At 35.5% G+C, this 16,116-nt stretch overlaps 2 protein-coding genes across 6 annotated transcripts in view; both read right to left on the reverse strand.

The window, feature by feature from the left end:
- The window catches only part of LOC136025011 (histone-lysine N-methyltransferase, H3 lysine-79 specific-like), a 469,133-nt gene that overhangs the window by 300,011 nt on the left and 153,006 nt on the right, over positions 1-16,116 (reverse strand). The window lies entirely within an intron of this gene.
- Positions 1-16,116, reverse strand: part of LOC136025019 (trichohyalin-like) — a gene marked incomplete at its 5' end in the record, with an annotated part of 228,437 nt that overhangs the window by 159,220 nt on the left and 53,101 nt on the right. For 4 of the 5 annotated variants that reach the window (XM_065700688.1, XM_065700653.1, XM_065700670.1 and 1 more), the window contains 1 exon segment: positions 10,282-12,977. 5 annotated transcript variants of the gene reach the window in all.

Here is a 16,116-nt window from a genome sequence, read left to right on the forward strand (position 1 = left end):
GGTTTGAATGGTGGGTTAATCTTTGATTTCTTTAACCCTTTCGCAACCAACGGGACCTTACAGTCCCGGCATTTAAAAATCCTTTCGGAGCTTCTAAATTGATAGATAGAGTGATATAACCTGTTTCATCGTTTTCCGCCTTTTTTTGTCAGTCGATTGATGGGTAACAAGTCAAGATTGCGTTCAGTATGAGTTATTCAGCTGACGGTGAAGTTTTGCTGCTACTTTTTTTCAAAAAAGGTAAGAAGTCGTTTTTTTTATTTGTGATAGCGGGCTACAGCGTTGTAAGATCAAATCCAAAACTGCAATAGTTATTGCTTATGTGTAAGGAAACATTTTGGCATAAAAAAAATCCGATAAAGCCCTTTGGGCGACTGCTGTAAAGGATTCTATTTTTGGGACCTTGAAGTCCCCATCGACAATGCCTTTGTGCGGTGGCGACTGTAAAGCCCCGCTGGTCGAAGTTGATTAGAACGACACTTTCGAAAATTTGCAATTTCTAAAGCAGCAGCACTCTTGGAATTGTTTTCTTGCTGTTCATTTTAGTTTCCTGTGGTCTGTGACGTTCGTTTTGGATGACCTTGCAGATAAAAAATCAGCAGTCTGCCTCTATCTTTTATTTCTTTTTGCCTTTTATTCACGCCTTTCCCTCTTTTATTCAGGTCAAGATTAAACAAAGAAAAAAGAAATTCCTTTTGTTGGTTTCCTTTTCTCTCTCTCCCTCTCTCTCTTTCTCTCTCTCTCTCTCTGTCTCTCTCTCTCGTATTATTTTATTGTATAATTAGTTCTTGTTCCAGGCCATGCGAAAGCGAATATCTACCAGTCAAAGTACCATACTGAACGTCTTAGAAGAGATGGGAAGCGATCTTAGTGATTTGGATGAAGACGATGTCTGGTTTCAGCAGTCAGAAGAGATAGAGCCGGATTTACAGGAAAACACCGACACAGAAGACGATGCTATGGAGCAAGACCTGATTGGCATGGCGTTAGCTAATATTCTCCCAAGTTTGGACTTATAAATGCTGGAGAAGACTCGAGAGCCACTTTTCCAATCTCAAACGATACAGATCCTTGGCTTGCTTTGCCTTCAATTTTATCAGCACCTGTTCTGTCTCGTGCAGCTAATCAACCAAAAAAAAAAATGTAAGACCGCCAGCAAGGAAAGCAAATGTCAATGAAAGGCAAAGAACATGGAAGAAAGTTGTCGCACAAACCCATCAGTTGGAATTGAAGAGTCCTGAGGCTAATTTAGAGGAAATAGGGCTTGAATCAACTCCTATGGATTTTTTTCTTACCTGCTTGAGCAATGAGCTTCTTGAGCTCCTTGTTTTTGAGTCAAACCTTATTCTGTTCAGAAGGCAAGAATTTCGACATTAATGGGGTATCACCAACTTCCAAGCATGGGGGATTACTGCGCTACTGATCCTGACCTTGGTGTTTCTTTCGTATCGTCAAGGATGTCAAGAAACAGATTGGAAGATATTCTAAGACACTTGCATGTCAGAGACAACCTGACAATCACAGCTGGCCAGGAAGACAGGCTTTTCAAGCTGGGACCGATGATTGACCTGCTAAACTTCCGCTTCAAGCAGTTAGTGAAGCCTGGAACTTAACTGACTGTTGAAAAATCCATCATTTTTTTCAAAGGACGCTCCACACTAAAGCAATATAACCCAATGAAGCCGATAAAAAGGGGCTATAAGCTTTGGTGCTTAGCCTGCATGAGCGGTTATGTCTACAATTTTGAAGTTTATCAAGGAAAATTCCAAGCTATCAAAGACGATTTAGGATTTGGACTTGGCGGTAGAGTCGTGAGGCAAATGATTGAATGTCTCACTAAGAAAGAGCATATCGTCATTTTTGATAACTTTTTTTCGTCTATCTCTCTTCTTGAGAAACTTAAGGAAGATTGTATTTTTGAGTGTTGTACTATTCACTCAAACAGGAAGGGGCTTCCTGTCTTTGCACCCGACAGAGCTTTAAATAGAGGAAGCTTCGACCAAAAACATTGTGGATCAATTGGTGTCTATAAATGGAAGGATCCCAAGACTGTTCTGTTTGCATCTAACTACCATGGTACAGAGGTAGCCTCTGTAAAAAGAAAGAATTAGGATGGATCTACTTCAGTTATCACAGCCCCTCAAGTAGGAAAGGATTATAATGACCATATGGGTGGTGTAGACCTTTCAGACCAGGAAAGGGCAGCGTATGGAAGAGATAGAAAGTCGGTAAAATGGTGGCATCGACGGTTTTGGAGTTTTGTTGATTTGACACTCTGTAATGCCCATGTTTTGCACAGTCTCCTTTTTCCCGAAGAAAAATTGACACTACTCGAGTTTCGGCGAAAGGTCATGAGAGAACTCGTGTCTGTGCCACAATTAAAGAGGAAAAATGAAAGTACTTTTCAGAAGGCTGTTACAGTTAACAAGAAAAGACGAGGGAGTTTCGGTGCCTCAGTTCAAGACGATTTCCATCTTAGTGGTCTGGGTGATCACTGGCCTAAATTTGTTTATCAACGCTCAAGATGTGAAATGTGTTCTCTAAAGAAAGTTGAATCAAGAACACACTCAATTTGCTCCAAATGTGGTGTGACGCTGTGCGTCAACGAACGGAAGAATTATTTTGCTGAGTATCATGAGTATCATCAATGACTGATTTTGAGTTAACATTGCAATTGAAGTTTTATATTCTGAATAAACAATTTTTCTTTTACAAAAAATTAACTTGCTCAGCGGGACTTCTCAGTCCCTTCAGCTAGTATTTGGTCAGATTCATTTGCGCAGCGGGACTGCAGAGTCCCGCTTTGAACAGATTTTTTAATACTCATTTTAGAAGGTTTTTATGAGCATATTCAAGATCAGCGTGTCTTTTTGGTCAGGAATCATATATTTTTCGTCAATTTTTTTCGAAAAACGAGGGCTTGGTCGTGAAAGGGTTAAAATTTCTTTGATTTCTAAAAAAGCTCCGCTGGTTGTTTGGACCGGACAGATTGTCGAAAGGCTGTCGAATTGTCGAAAGGCTAATGTTGGTTCTTACCTTTTTTTCAGGGTTTCAAGAGGGGAGTCTGATATGATGGACGGAAGATGTGCATTGGATGATTTAAGACAGGCGGCATGAGATTAAAACTCATAAGAGGGACCGAATATGGCTGTCTTTGGCAGCCCTGCATCAACAGAGTTGCATTTTTTCACTCCCCGTTTTTCTGACTTCACAATCCAGTCTTAAAACGTAACTATATCCATCTGTGGAAAGTTAGATGCACATTACGACAACAATTCATGAAACAAAATCCATGAGCAAACAGTTTAAACAGAGATTTGTGTGGCAGAAGACAACACCCTTCATGGCAGCTACCTTTAAAAAATCCACGCAAATACGAAGAAACGTGCAATTCTCCCCCTTTCTGCAGCCTCCACTTATGTGAAACGAAGGCTTAAGCACTTTTCATAGGTAAAAGAAAGAATGGTCCTGAGGGCTTCTGCAGAGCAAGAATTATGTCTGCATCAATAGTGGCTTAGGCCGAATGCATGCGGTGTAAGCATTGATGACAAATAATTGAGGGGGGCTATTTTTAGTCGTTTCATCACATATGAGACAGGACAGAACAGAATCTGGACAGCATTTTCTTTCCACCGTTACATTTTCTACACCAGCCATAAGTCTTGGTGCTATGCCAGGAGCTGCTGGTGATTGTGTCAACACGTTTTCATTCGGGAAAATAATATTCCTTATAAGCTGATCATGGTTCTATTCGTTATTATTTGGCTGTCTTGGACTGTAACTTTTTGACTTCAATTCAGTCAGGATACAGTTATTTGGAGAACTTTTTTGTGCACAAGTTACACAAACAAAGGTCTTCTTCAAGTCATTTGAGTACATAATATTTCTATAGCTAAAATGAGACCATTTATTATATTTAATAAACTGGACGTCACCTGTTTTACTGTTTATTCTTTTTAAGCAGTTGCCACAATATTCTGGATCCATAATATATGCTAATACTATGCACAAGGAATTCAGTCGAGTTCAATCCTCTAAATTAATTAAATCTGTTAGTCCAAGTCTCCACAGTTAATAAATCACTAAATCCTGAGGGAAGTTATAATAAGTAGCAAAATGTCAATAACAAGTAAATAAAATATTTTGATCATAAATGCTGCAGTACCTGTGGATAAAGTTCAGATTGGTTCTAGGAAGCTTAACTGGAACGTTGCTCCTGAAGTAAAACGTGCTAGGCAAAAAGCCAAATTTTGGCTGCGTATGTGGATATCATGTGACCGAACATCGTCCGGAGCTGTGTTCTCTGTGAAACAAAAGTGTAAACTTGAATATAAGGTCAGTTTGAAGAGAGCATGCTTGAATGCGTGGCCAGCCCCCACTGAAAAGGCTTCCCGGAATAAGGATATTAATAATAAGAAATGTTTCCCATCTGCCGTATCTTGTCTCCAGCTAGTTAATTAGGTTGATCATTATAAGCATGTGTTCAGTGTTTTTAATAGATTTCTTCAGTCTTTTTATTATAAGTTGCTCAAATTGCTATTACCATACCGTCTCTGCAGGCTCACGTCCAGCCTGTAGCAATATCTGAAATTCACCGGGCTTTAAGAAAATTAAGTGTTCCAATAGCCTTGATGGTGACGGCTATTTATATCCATTTTTGGCTTATGATTGTCCTGCTCTACTTAACCATCCACAAATATTTCTCCAGTGCTTAGCACAGTCACTTGTTCCTGATAGTTTCCTTTGTGGCTGTGTAACGTCAATTCAAAAGCGAGACAAGGACCCCATGTCATGTGTAAATTATTGTCCCATTACAGTATCGTGTTTTTTAAGTAAGTTGCTTGAACAATTACTGCTACCAGAAATAGAGTCGAATTGTAATTTTACGCCTTTTTAGTTTGGTTTTCGGAAAAGTTTCGGTTGTTCATATGCAAATCCTGTCTTAAGCTGCCTCATAAAAGATGCTTTTGAAACTAAAATGTCTTTATGCTGTTTTACTGTTGACATTTCTGGGGCTTTCGACAATATTGTGCACTCTCAGGCTCTATTTTCCCTTGCGTCTTCAGGTGTTAATCCTTCTGCACTACGTTTATTGTCTTCTTGGTGTTCAAAGTCTGAAATTCAAGTTACCTGGAATAGCCAAATATCTGACCCAGTAAAAATTAATACGGGAATTTGGCAAGGTGTCATGTTGTCTCCTAGTATATTTAAATGTGTGCTTGCATCGTGCCTGCATCCCCTTAAAATTTCTTTTTTTTTATGGTAATATTGGTTTGTCTTCTGTTGCATATGCAGATGACGTTCTACTTGTTGCTCGGACTCGCCGTGGATTGCTTTCCAATTTTACTATATTAACCAATGAACTATCTAATATTGGACTGTCAGTTAATGCGTTTAAGTGTGAGTTTATTTGTTTTAATAGCCCTTATGCGGTCACTAAATCTTTGCTGGGATTGCAGTTCTACCATGTTCTTCTTTAGTTAGTTGGCTTGGTCTGTGTTTAGGCCCAACACTTTTCACTACCTGTTCATCCTTAGTAAATCAAGCCGTAAAAAACCTACTTGTCGCATACGGGAAAATTTCCCCAAATAAAAGCCATTACAACCGCAACGGTTTGTGCATGATTTATAATGCTTATTTCACCCCTGAGCTTTTGTTTTTATCAGATATGACTCATCTGTTTCGTAAGAAATATCGTCACACTCTACGTGTGGCTTATTTCAGATATTGCAAATTCCTCCTCCGGCTTCCTAGATGGTACCGAAACAGAAAAGTCATTGCTCGATTTGGTTTAATTGATGTGCCTTCTCGGATTCGGTCTTCCAGTGATGACTTGTGTAAAAAGACTATTAACTTTATTCACGTTTTTGACCCTCTGCAGCCTTTATTCCATATTCATACTGGCTAATTAGGTCATGTTGTCTTTGTTATTTTGAATTTTTTTTCGCTGTTGGTCGGTTTTGTTTATTTATAATACTCCGTAGTTTCTGTTTTTTATACTTTTACGGGTAATAAAGTTCATTCATTTATTTAAATGTCTCTGGGAAAATCACGTACGTTGAATCTTACTTTATTAAAAGATTAATTTTTTTGAAATGAAAGAATAGTAACAGTCTAGGACACAAATCAAACAGTACCAAACGCAAAAATCAAATAAACAAGAGCTAAGAGCTCATATGGCACTTGTGACGAGGCTGAAAGAGCTAAGAGCTCATATGGCATGAGCTCTAGCAAAATTTTACGAGTCAATAGACTAATTTAAAAGGAAAATCAGAGGCTTAATGCCGGTCGAGATTAAAATTAAGAGCTCTGAGACTCGAGGTCCTTCTAAATATTAAAATTCATTCAGATCCCGTCACCCACTCGTAAGTTAAAATTACCTCATTTTTTCGAAATTTTCCTCTCCCTTCGGCCCTCCAGATGGTCCAATTGGGGTTAACGACTTTATCAAGTCAATTTGTGCAGGTCCCTGACACACCTACCAATTTTAATCGTCTTAGCACGTCCAGAAGCACCAAAGTCACCAAAGCACTGGACCCCATAACTCCCCCAAAGAGAGCGAATCCAGTCTAGTTATTTCAATCACGTATTTACGATATTTGCTTATACTACCCACCAAATTTCAACCCGATCTCTCGACTCTAAGCATTTTCCAAGTCCCCTCCCCCCAATGTCACCTGCAACTTTCTCCAAATACTTATCACCAGATCTAGTCGGGCTTAAAACTGAGAGCTCTAGGACATGAGTTCCTTCTAAATATCAAATTTAATTAGGACCCGGTCACCCGTTCTTAAGTTAAAAATACCTCAATTTTTAATTTTTCCGAATTAACACCCCACCCCGAACTCCCCAAAGATAATGTATCCGTTCTAATTGTGTCAACAATCACGTATCTAGAACTTGAGCTCATTATTCCAATCAAGTTTCATCCCGATCTCTCCACTCTAAGCGTTTTCCAGGATTTCCGGTTTCCAAGATTTCTGTTTCCCTCTCCAACCCCCATGTCCCCAGATCCAATTCCAATTGAAAACAGAGCATCTGAGACATGAGATATTTCTATATATCAATTTTTATTAAGATACGATCACCCATTCGTAAGATAAAGAAACGTCAATTTTCACGTTATCCAAGATTTCCGGTTTCCCCTTCTAATTCCCCCCGATGTTACCAGATCTGGTCGGGATTTAAAATAAAAGCTCTGAAGCACAATATCCATCTAAATATTAAATTCCATTAAGATCTGATTACCCGTTTGTAAGTTACAAACACATCATTTTGTCTAATTTTTTACGAATTACCCCCCCCCCCCCCAACCCAGCTACCCCAAAGAAAGCAGATCGGGTCTGGTTATGTCAGTCATGTATCTTGGACTTGTTCTTATTTTTCCCACCATGTTTCATCCTGATCTCTCCACTATAAGCCTTTTCCAAGATTTTCATTGGGCCCCAGCTCCCCCCAATGAAATTAGATCCCATCGGGATTTACAATGAGAGATCCGTGTTACGAAGTCCTTCTAAATATGAAATTTAATTAAGATCCGATTACTCCTTCGTAAGTTAAAAATAGCTCATTTTTCTAATTTTTCAAAATTAACCCTCCCCCAAACTCCCCCAAAGAGAGCGGACCCATTTTGGTTCTGTCAATCATGGACTAGGACTCGTGCTTGTTTTTACCACCAAGTTTCATCCCAATCCCTCCACTCTAAGCGTTTTCGAATCACCCGTTCGTAAGTTAAAAATATCAATTTTTTCTAATATTTTCGAATCAACCGTCCCTCCACTCCTCCCCTTATATAGTCGAATCGGAGAAACGACTATTTCTAATTTAATCTGGTTTGGTCTCTGATACGCCTGCTAAATTTTATCGTCCTAGCCTATCTGGAAGTGCTTAAACTAGCAAAACCGGGACCGACAGACCAATAGAAATTTGCGATCGCTATATGTCACTTCGTAAATATTACGTGCCATAAAAACAATCAAATCATCGGAAAGTGGCTGGTCAAAATATATGGCAGTACTTTCAAACTTTTAGGTAAATTCTTTTTTTAGAGACTTTTGATTTTCTGTTGTTTTAATTAAACGTTTTTACACTGGGTTAGGGAAATTCTACACATATTTACCTGTTTAATTTAATTTAAAACCTTGAAACTTTGCAATGAAAATTTCCGCCTGAAAAAAAAAAAATGATTTGAAAAAACGACATAGATATTTCACGTGGCTTCTTTCTTTCAGCCAGAAAATTCTGTATCGTCTCTCAACAGTAGGTTCTTACATGTAGACACAAGAAAACCAGTTGTTTTGGCCTCAAAGAGCAGACTTAACTCAGTACCGATATTTTTTTTGTGTTAATTTTATATATATTACTTTTATTAATTTATATTAATTTAATATATATTTATTATTTTATCTATTAAATTTATCCAATACATTAATAAATTAATAATTTAATGACTTTTCCACGCTTTCCTTTTGTCCTAATCTGATCCATCAGTAAAATATTTTGTGATAACCCTTCTTCTTTTCCACGAGGCTTCCGCTTCTTTGAATAATATTTGACCTACATTTCCTCCCTAAAAAAATCTATTACAGCGTAAAGTAGTTTCCCCAGACTGATTTCACGCATCTTCTACATTGTCAGATTTGGAACTATTATCCATATCTAACTATTCCTGGAAAGTTTCTCAAAAATTTACATCCTGTAGTCTATCAATGCCAAAACCTCCCGGACGATAGCAATAACTTCCTAATTGATTAGTGTTTTAAAACATTCAAAATCAGAAATTCAATCCGATCAAAATTGTAAATATTTCAAAATATTAGTTTGCTTTCAGTTTTAGGGCTGCAAAAAAACCTAGTTTCGACAGTTTGTATCCTAAGGGAATGAAAAGCAATCGAAAATCAAAATTCTTTGGGAAACAATAATGATCAGCCCCACTTTGGATTATGAGTTAGAATCAGAGGCGTATCAGCTCCAAAAGAAAGGTGAAATGTTTGGCAAGTTCAGGGTATCTCATATGGGGGGGGGGAGGATCTTAAACCCCAAAAAATTACTAAACTTAAGTTTTTTATATTAAACAACAATCAGATGATCTAAACTTTATTGTTTCTCTTCTGCGGTGCTTAAAGTTCCACATAACCAATTATTTTCAATGTCCTGATTTCTTTGATTCAGACAACTCTGTCTTTCTGACCGTCGAAAATCTTTTCCCACAAAGAATAGAGAAAAATTACGATAGGAATACGTAATTTGAATTCTGATATGTTTCGGGGATTGGTTTTCCTTTTGGATATATCCACAGAAAATTGAAAAGATTAACTCCGTTTTATTCTTAAAACTTTGTTCCTTTCAGCAACATTGACATTTGGCCTTTCAGTCCAAGACGGAGCGACAATTGCAGCAATTCTTGTCCTTGTCGTCGTTTTTGCCATTGGTTTGACATCAGTTGTTTGGGTCTATTGTATCTATACACAGAACCGTACCCGAAGAAATGCTACCACCGAGTCTGAAGCTCCTTTACCTGATTTTACGATGCTCTACCCAGATATGGTATTTTATTCCTTATCTCTAATGTAATGCTAGTGGTGTGGTAGTGTTTTTACATTAGCAATTGTTAGTGACGCAACACCATTAATATTCAGGCACCAACGGCATTAATATAAAACAATTTTGACCTTGGAACCATTAAGGTATAACTCTTAAGATAATAACAATTTTTGCCTTAAGTTATAATTATGTGCTTATATTCATAATTATATGAATATAATTATGTACATATATGCTACATATAATTATTGTACATATAGTACAAAATGCTTGTGTTATAGTCTTAAAAAAAAAATCCTTTAAAAGGAACATCTGAAAAACGCGTTGAGATCTATTCTAATAGCAGAAGAAACAAGACAAAACTGCAAATGATCAAGTGCTATTTTTCAAACTTTCCCCAGTTTCTTGTTTTTGTTCTGAGAACACCAAAAGATTGGCAACCACATTTCCTCTGGTTTTAAACAATCTTCTGTTTTTGGTTTATTTTATTAATTCATTGCCAATAGTCTCGATGATAGATTTTATTGTTTCAATTATCAAGTGTTTTATAAATTTATGTATTTTCATTCTTAACAAAACTACGTATATTTGTTAATAATTATTTAAAGCTTCATAAAGCACGAGGCACGTTGCCAGCAAAGTTCTAGTGCAAAATAAATCATTAAGAACATTTCAAGCAGTACAGCAGAAATTATATCTAAGCTATAAGTGCGTCTTAAGCCTAATAACAATTTAAGATTTGTCATTGAAAAATCGTTTATTATTAATTTGAAAATTTCGAATATAGTCATTTGTAAATCACTTTAAGATAGCGTGCCACCGATCAATGTAGATAGCACAACAAACAACATTGGACGTGAAAAAAAAGCATATTTAAAAAAAAATAACTCAAATAATAAGCCCCAACTACGTGAGAGCATCCTAGCCTAACACTAAATATTAGAAGTCACGTACGGGTGAAAAACCATTTTAATATTAACAAGGGAATGATTTTATTAGGAAGTAACCAATTCCCTGATACGCATCTATTGTTGACAAAAGGAAAATAAAACTTGAAATAATAAGCCCAAAACTGAATGAATGCATAGTAACTATTGCAATAGAAAATCTCATATACTAGTACAGAACGGCTTTGATTTTTAATAGGAACAAGGGAATGACTTTTCCAGGAAGCAATCCGTTCCCCGGGACTTATATTCCTTATAACAACCTTATCATTCTACTCTCTAAAGCCTGAAAGATATATTATACATTTATCACTATCAAATTCAAACCGATTAGTCAAACATCACATTTACTTAAAATATGTTTTCCCAATTCAACCCCCTATTTTGACCAATTCATTTTAGCCACGTTCCAGCTGATATAATGTTAATATATGATTTTGGATTTATTACAAGGGAGCCGTTTCGCAATAGAAAAAAAATAGTATCAACACTGAACTAAATTTTTGTTGGTACCACTAAGCTAATATTGCCCCATTTAGGTTTTACCAAAGTAAACACTTTGGAGAAATCTGGGTTGCACCGGTAGGAGCCACCTAGTAAGAGATTACACAAAAGGTTGAACACGTATCTTATTCACTCGTATTCCAAAGCATATAGAAATTTAGGCTACTATTCTTAAGATTGAAAAAGTTGGCTAAATTCAAATTTATGGTTAAATTCCATTCATATAAACTAAAACGGAACTTTTTCTCTTGAGTATTATAGTAGGTTAATATCTAAATCCAAGACTAAAACACGTGTCTAAATATTCTGAAGACTTAGCCAGTGTAAATGATTTATTAAATTAGCCTACATTTTTTTTTAACAAAAGTAAATTAGTTTGGCTTCTTGTTTGGCATTTTTGTTATGTTTATTAATATTTTTTTTCTATTCTCTTCCATATCTTCAGTAACATATTTTATAGGATATTTTGTTCGATTGCTAAACTTTATATAAAAATAGTTCTACGTTTTCCGATTAGTAATTTATGCTTTATTTTCCCAACAGTCTTGAAAACAGAATGCAGAAAAGTTAATGTGAATCTTTATTAAGCATGCCACAAACAGGATGCAGTAGCTGTTTTTACAAAGTTGCATTGATAATTTTATTTCTCATTTCACTTTTTTGGTGATTTTGGACAATATTATTGTTTGTACTTGCAACCCTTTTTGGAATAGCCTGTTTTGATGAATGAACAATCTTAAAAAATTCAATAAAAATAATTGGATAAAACAAATGTTTCATATAGTGTGAATATCCTTAAATTAAGACATCAATCAGATGTCTCAATCAATTTTACATCAATCAGAATATCCTTAAATTGAGACACAGAGTTGTGTCTAAATATTCTGAAGACTTAGCCAGAGTAAATTATCTATGAATTTAGCCTTCATGTTTTTTAACAAAAGTAAATTAGTTTGGCTTCTTGATTTGCATTTTTGTTATGTTTATTAATATTTACTTTCTATTCTCTTCCATATTTTTAATTATATATTTTAGAGGATGTTTTGTTCGACCACTAAACTTTATATGAAAATAATTCTACTTTTCTGATTTGTTATTTATTCGTTACTTTTCCAACAGTCTTGAAAACAAAATTCAGAAAATTGAATGTGAATCCTTTTTATGAAATATACCAAAAACAGGATGCAGTAGCTGTCTGTACAGAGTTACATCAATCATTTTATTTCTCAATTTCTTTTTTTTGGTGATTTTGGACAATGTTATTTTTTTATTTGCAACTCTTTTTGGAATAGCCTGTTTTGAAGAATGAACAATACAATAAAAATCGTTGGTGAAAAATCTGTTTCATATAATGAGGAATATCCTTAAATTAAGACCAGAGTTTTATTTCAAAGACAAAAGTCGGAAAATTTCATTATGAGGTTTCTCTGTCAATATCCAATTAGGCTGAGCCTTCAATCTATGAATGAAAATTCAGTCCTTTAATTACATATATAAAAAAAAAACAAGGTGAATTAGCTGTTTACACAGAGTTTTGTCGATCATTTTATTTCCATATTTTGCTTTTTGGTGATTTTGGCGAATGTAATTTTTTTAACTCACAACCCTTTTTGGAATAGCCTGTTTTGCTGAATGTAAAATCAATCTTTATATTTCATGTTAACTATTTAGAAAATTATATAAAAAAACAGGAGATGCAATAAGGATTCAATATACCTCAGAATATCCTTAAATTAAGACCAGAGTTAAAGAAAAGACTTTCATTTCAAAAGAAAGGAAATTTCATTTCATTTCTAAAAAAAACTTTGATTTCAAAGAAAAAAGTTGAAAAGGTTTCCGTCAAGATTCCCCTATAAATAAAGAAAATAATAGAGTTACAGAAAAAGTTCAAGTTAGCGACATTTGAATTTCTTTTGACATATCTTCGCCCTGTTTGAACAAGACATCACTATAATACGAGCCAATTCAAGACAATTCTGAATCCTGAAAAATAAACAGCTTCAATTAATTAGTTTATCTTTTTCTAAGAGAAAGACAATTTATGCATTGCTTTAATTACGTATGAGGCACTTTACTAATGGTAAAACACAGTTAACACTCAAAACCCAGTTGTTATGTAAATTGTATCAATTAGCAAGTGAGTTTTAATGGCATCAACTACATTTTCAAATTGCTACCCGGGTTTTATTTGAGAGTTCTGTAAATGTAAAATTAGAATTACCCCAAAAAATATAAATGAACTTATATTTACTAAACATTAGGGCCTGACCAATATATCAACCGACCGATATTATCAGACTGATATGAGGGTCAGTGTCATTATTGGATATCGGGAAAAGATTATCGTTTATCGGCCGATACTGTTTTTATCCCTAATTTGTCCAGAAGCGGGCATCAGATTTCCTCAGGTAAGTTTTGCTTGTCTAGTCTTGGGGGTGGAGCCACCAGCTAAGTCTGGCAATGGTTCAGAGAACAGCAGAGGTGAGGTGAGTCAAATGAAGTCAAAATATATTTGTTGTCAACACACACCCGATGTATATAAATGTATGGTGACTGCAAGAATGTACGTCTTCTACCAGAACCACTAAAAAGAATACAATAGATCCTACATTTCTGTTCAATGTATGTTCATTTGCATGGGTGAAAAATCCAAGGTTTAATCGATTACCAAAATATCTAGTCAGGAGTACAACTAAAGGAGAGAGGGGGTGTTGTAAGGGGGAGCGGGAGTTCCATGGTGTTGCCACCAAATGTCAAAACCTTCAAAAATTTACCTATTTAGCAATTTGAGAAGTAATTCCAATACTATTGAGATATTTTCTACGAGGGAAGATATTTTGAGTTATGACTCTAATGATCAGACCAACTTTTTCTAAAAAAGAAAAGTTATTTTTTAAGTCTATGCAGGAGATGTCCCCCCCCCCAAGAGAAGTGGCCAAATTGACGCATAAAAAGAGACGGCCAATAGAGATTCGTAGAGAGGTTTTCTCCTAGGAGAGAGGAATTGATAGGTTACAACAACCTAAACGTAGATACCTTAAATTATTTGGGTTGTTTTACTCAGAGTTTAAAGGAGTAGCTTCAGCATTATTCTACATCCCTTTGTTACATCTAGCAATGATGGTAATATTTTACAGAATTATTGGAGGGTTTCCAAATTCCCCTCGTCCTGTTCCAATATAGGCGGCAGCAATTCTAACAAGCATTTCTGAATATACAGGGTAACTAAGTTCACCAAAATAGCCTATCTAAATACCGCAACTACCCATAAAATTAAATACCATTTTACTAGACTTAAGGTTTCAAGGGCTTAGCCAAACCAGGGAAAAAGGCAAATAACAACCACGGCGCTTAAGACGAATAGAAGTCTAAAGGAATCTAGACGAATATAAGAATCTGTATAGATCTCTGTACAACCAGTATAGAATAGAAGAAATGTAAAAGGAATCGACAAGAATCTAATCGAATAGAAGAATCATCTCCAAAAAAGAGATCATTGACTCAAACACACATAGACGATTCGGTGATTTGATATTTTGAGCATTAAGACGTTTTGAATATAGAGTAGAATTTCTCAACTATATAGAAAAACACATGAAAGTTGAAAGGAGACATAAAAATGCACCATATCTTAAAGGGAAGTGCTTCGTTAAAGTAAATTATAAGTCGTGCAATACCGCTGCCTAAGTGAGGAGCGATTTGGGCAAAATGTATTCTTTTTTTCCACCATGGTACTTCCTAGAGAAGGAGCTGCCATAGAAACTTTGGAAGGAGTTCATTCAATAAAAACTTGTAAATTCAAGTGCCTTGCTTAAGAGTAAAAAGTGACTGGACGGCAAGCAGCCCTCTTCCTAGGCCCAATATTTTCCCATATACAGCCAATCAAAATTTTGAGATAGACTTATGTTCAGCTTAGTCAAAAGGTCTATTGACTATATCTTTGGGGATCCCAACCCTCCTACATCCCTCGGGGCAAGTTATGTAAGTTATACAATTTGCCCATTGCTTTTATATAATATTTGTTAATGATAAAGACGTCATAAAAATGACATTTAGGTGAACCTTTAAAAATTTTTTGAGGAAAGTGTTTAACTAAATCCAAATACGTTATTATAAAACGTATTTTTGTAACGTTATTATAAAACGTAAGCAAATATGCTACTACTACTACCATCAATTCTACTTCTAGAGTTACAACCACAATAACTAATGCTTCTAAGGCCAGTACCAACAAGGTTTAAAATAGTCAATTGAAAATTTGAGGAAATATTATTGAGGAATTTTAGCCAAATAAAAGGATACTATGTGCATACATATTGTCAAAAAGGCCTATTAGTAATGTCTTTAGAACAGTCTACTGTATCAAGCTGATAGTTCCAGGGCATCTCTGACCATGAAGGGGATATTCAACTGATCAAAAGGCAACATGTATATACTACTACTGCTATTAGTATTACTGGTACTACTAGTACGGAAACAAGACTACTGCTATTGCTAATACCACTACTAATATGACATTAGCATTATAAAGCCTATGGGAATGATGATGAAAATTATGATATAATATTGAAGTGAAATTTTAGCAAAATCCAAACACACTGCGTGCATACAGATTGTCAAAAGGGTACTTAAAGAACACTTGAAGGGAAAGATCAATTAACCAAAAGGTACACGCAACTACTAAAACTAGTAAAACTGCTACTACTACTACTATTACTACTACTCTAAATACTACTTCTATTGCAACTACAAAAAGGCTAAGAGTATAAACATTAAAATTTCAGGAAGTAATGAGGGGGAAGTAGAACTAATTTAAAACTATGAATAGACAAGTTATCAAAAGGGAATATCAGCAATGTCATAGCAACGACTAATTGTACTAAGTTGAAATATTACTGCTTAAGTTAATACTACTGCTTCTTCTATTGATATTACTATTATACCTAGTACTAGTGCCACAAATAGTACTACTGGTACTCCGACTACTACAGATGTGACTACTATTAAAACTATGCCTAAGGGTATAAAGATACAATTTTCAGGGAATTCTGATGGCGGGGGTTGAAATGAATCAGAATAAGCCTTCTGCATACAGGTTGTTAAAAGAGCACAGCGGCATTAT

The sequence above is a fragment of the Artemia franciscana genome, chromosome 1 (genome assembly GCF_032884065.1).
Source record: "Artemia franciscana chromosome 1, ASM3288406v1, whole genome shotgun sequence".
NCBI lineage: Eukaryota > Metazoa > Arthropoda > Branchiopoda > Anostraca > Artemiidae > Artemia > Artemia franciscana.